Below are 3,960 nucleotides of genomic sequence, written 5' to 3' on the forward strand. Positions count from 1 at the left end.
AAAGAATTCTTCTCACCAGGTTTTTCCCATTTGACGGATCAACTTCTGATGGAGGACAATAACTTATATTCAGCAGTGGACACTGAAATAAAAAGGGGACAAGAATAGTGGATCAAATAATAATAAATTAGCATACTGAGAATAAAGGGTTGAAGTATACAATTACATGATGATAACAAACCAAAATGTTTAATGTTAGCAAGAACATCTAGATATGAAGTAAACTGTACCAACTAGTATGGAATAAAGAGTTTTTATTATTTGCCTGATGAAACTTAGTCTGCGGACTCCAACCAGTTTTTGATGTCAAGTTTGCAATGCCAGCAAGTGATTCTGCAACCACATTCTCTGCCTGCAAGACATGATATTTCAGATATTTGATCCAAAGCATAAGGAACGCAACTACAAGAAGAATTGACAGATCAAGCCTTACCTCCTTGTAACCTATTGCAAGTCGTAGTGCATAATCATATGCCACATGCTGCTTCTCTGTACCAGTAACTCCATCATGATGGTTAGCAATTGCTATAGCTTCAGCCAAAGAGTCTGTGTTGGGCCCCGATTTATTCCTCCCCTTAATTTGTGTTAACCAGTCACTGATTAAGCATAAATATCTCTTTCAAAACAAAAGAAAACAAAACTTCATTTCTAGACTTTCCCATGCTAGTCAGGAATAAAAGAAAAACAAGTCCACAAACCGAATGAATTAACATTGTCATTTTGCTACAATATGGTCATCTACTTGCTTCTTAGTCTCACCTCCTAGCAGAATAAATAACAAAAACATCAGCCCTTACATTAATGATACATGAAGGCTTCCTATACTCCTATTGTCTTTCTTCCTGCAAACTGCCAGAATAACATATTCAGTCACACACATAATTACACAGAAAAAGAAATGCGAGAGAGAGAGACCTTTTTCACTGCCGTGTCAATATTCATTCTCTGATCATAACCAACGGTGAAGGTTACAAGGTACTGTGGTTTGCTTTTTAAGTCCTGTAAATGGCAACTTGATCACTCCATGTTTTTAAAATGTTCTAATATACCAACATCAGATGTCTTTCAGTTACAGGGGGTAAAAAAAAAATCAACAGAGGCATTAAAGCATCAGTGTCACAACATCAAAGAGAGAAGCTTTTTTTTATTATTGTCTGTTAGAGTTTTCACTGGAACAATAAGTATTAGAATTACATTGGACATGAATGAATGCATTTTATCATCATGTATGAAATTATAACATAAAATCATTCCCTTCATTTTTTTTTTTAATATAAGTAATATCATTCTCTTCACTTACGAAGTCCTACATATTTCTTTGTGTGTACTCAACTCAATTCTCTAAATGATCAAAATTCATGTAATGCGACTAAATTTTATGCTGGCCCTTGACCTAAATAGTCCTCCTTTCTTCGGATTTGAGACCAGCTTTGTGAAATCTAAAAACATTATGACACCAAACACTGACATGGGGAGAGTTATATACGATAAAGCATTGATGAAGAAAATTATAGCTTCTATGTTATGGTCATACATGACACCATTAACACTTCTCACATGTAAAACAACTTCTCCACTTCATCCCAAGTCACAAATCCCAGAAAAACATTTGTTCACAAAAACACCATATTTTAATCAGTTTTCAATAATTTAATTTAGTTGGTCCAAACTAAATGACATTCTAAAGGTCGAGCCTTGTTGCGATAGCAAGTGCCTTCCATTAAAAAGCGACAGGTCACAGATTCGAGTCTAGGAATCAGCCTCTCCAATATATTGGGGGGGTAAGACTGGCTACCATGACCTTTCCTAGACCCGACAAAAGTGAAAGCTTTGTGCACTAGGTATAACCTCTAAACTAAATGGTATTCTGAAATTCTTAATTGCATCATATTCACATATGAATAAAAAAGTTGTAGGCATTGTACAAATTTTGTAACCACAAGGAATATTTAAGTTGCAGAAAAATACACACCTCACTAGGGTTACCCCACAATCTTCGCGGGTAGAAATCTGACTCAGCTGCAACAATTTGAGGAGGTAGTCTTTCGGCACCTCTAGGATTAGATGGAACCCAAATCTACAGCAGAATAATAAGTGAAGCAGGAAAAGTAAGTACAAAAGTATAGAAATGACTTATTTCTATTTCTTAAGAATTTGCAGCGCGCATTATTTCTAGTTTCACCATGATCATACTTAACATGCATGTATTCAATAATGTAAAGCACACCGAATGATAAAAGTCATGGAAGCATGACCCTTTTTATAAGGTATCTTTTCCCTTAAAAGTGATTCCCTATTTTTCTCTTCTAGACTATTTCACCATTATATCCACTATCTTCACCTGGCCAGCCCTCAAAATCCAAAAGTTTTTTCTACTGCACTACTTGTTGATCAATAGTTGAAAGATGTCAACAGAGAAGAAAAAATTGGATGTTTGCATCATATAAATTACGATACCATATTATTCCAAGCAGTAAAGTTAAAAAGGTGTCACTTTAACATTCACAACAAATGGGTTCTTTGAGTTCTTTCCAGAAAACTCAGATCTCTTCAACTAAAAAGCATTCCCAAGAAAGTAGGAAAGTGCAAGAATCTCAAATGCGCTTATGGATCTGGTTCCAAAAAATATTGGATTACCTGTTAATTTCAGCAAAGTTCAAAACCAAGTAAAACCTGTAACCCCAGAAATTTCTGATAATGCTAGTATGAGAGGATGTTACCTTTGATGTATTGGTTACATTTTGAGCTTCAGTTGAGCGGCTACTAATACTATTCACAGGTAGCCAAGTCTTTTCATCGCCTGATTCCCTCACATGTTAGAGATCCATGGAAGGAAGAATGCCGGGCGGGAGATTCAGCTGCAAAATTTACACAGTGAAAAATGTCCCATCATCTTGATAATAATTAAAAAAAAAAAAAAAAAAGATGAAGCACATGAATATATACCAGACAAAGAATTCTAAGTCTGTGTACCTTAGTTAATGACAATGTAGGAAATGATACTCCTATGAAGAAACCCAAAACTACACCAACAAAAGTAGTTACGATAAGCCTCATCGTCTCCTTTGGCTTTCTGCTAACTGCACTGCAGTGAAGAAGATTCATATATTATATAAAGAAACTTCTTATCATAACTTAAAACGCCTCTTAAATTTCTCAAAATATCTTTCCAGTGATATCTGCCAGCAGTAATACTGAACCTGCGTGAAAGGATTCCCATTTTATTTACAATCTTCTGACTGTATATTCACCAAAAAAACAGCTGCAACAAAGAAAGCAGGGCAGCTGATCTGCATTATCTAACAAGTTTTGAGTTGCCAGTCCTCCATGAAAGTAACAGAGACCCTCATCAAAGGAACCAATACCTGCCATACATTTTTTATAAAAAAGGAACATAAGTTTAAGTATTGCACCATATGAATACAAACACTCTGTGAAAGATAAAACAAAATAATATCAGCAGTAAAATTTCATCTAAGTGTGAATTAATTACGTAGCATTTAATGGAGAAAAAAAAGCATATAAGAATACATACTTTTAGGTTGAAAAAATCTTATGAACTTTTGGGTGGTACTCACAAGTGACAACCCAAAGTTGTTATCTAATGTAATTATATCACAAAGTTTGGAAGCTCGTTTAAAGTGCTCTTCTCACAACCCAGAGTTGCTACAGAACATAATTTTATCACAGAAGCTTATATAAGAAGCTCTCTCTCTCTGGGGTCTTGGTGTTGTAAAATCCCAAAACCTGAATAAGAAACATTAAAGAGCGGTACAGCACTGCAGCACGGGTGCAAAACACTTCTCTTTGGACGAAAAAAAGGCAAATTCTACACTCAAGCCCAGCGAGTAGCACTTGTTCAAACATAATATGAGTGAAACCATGAGCAAGTAACCATGTGTTTCTTCCTTATGACCCTCTACAAGCTACGCTACCAATCAAGCAACCATGTGCTGCCCT

The 3,960-nt window shown here is 35.5% G+C and overlaps 1 long non-coding RNA gene across 1 annotated transcript; it reads right to left on the minus strand.

The window, feature by feature from the left end:
• Positions 1-852: 852 nt before the first annotated feature.
• Positions 853-3,372, minus strand: LOC126724433 (uncharacterized). The gene is made up of 5 exons (XR_007654983.1): positions 3,201-3,372; positions 2,974-3,085; positions 2,721-2,858; positions 1,973-2,077; positions 853-999 (listed from the first exon to the last, which is right to left on the minus strand). It is a non-coding gene; the product is annotated as an uncharacterized LOC126724433 (long non-coding RNA).
• Between the last annotated feature and the right edge of the window lie 588 nt (positions 3,373-3,960).

This window comes from Quercus robur, chromosome 4, assembly GCF_932294415.1.
Source record: "Quercus robur chromosome 4, dhQueRobu3.1, whole genome shotgun sequence".
Lineage (NCBI taxonomy): Eukaryota > Viridiplantae > Streptophyta > Magnoliopsida > Fagales > Fagaceae > Quercus > Quercus robur.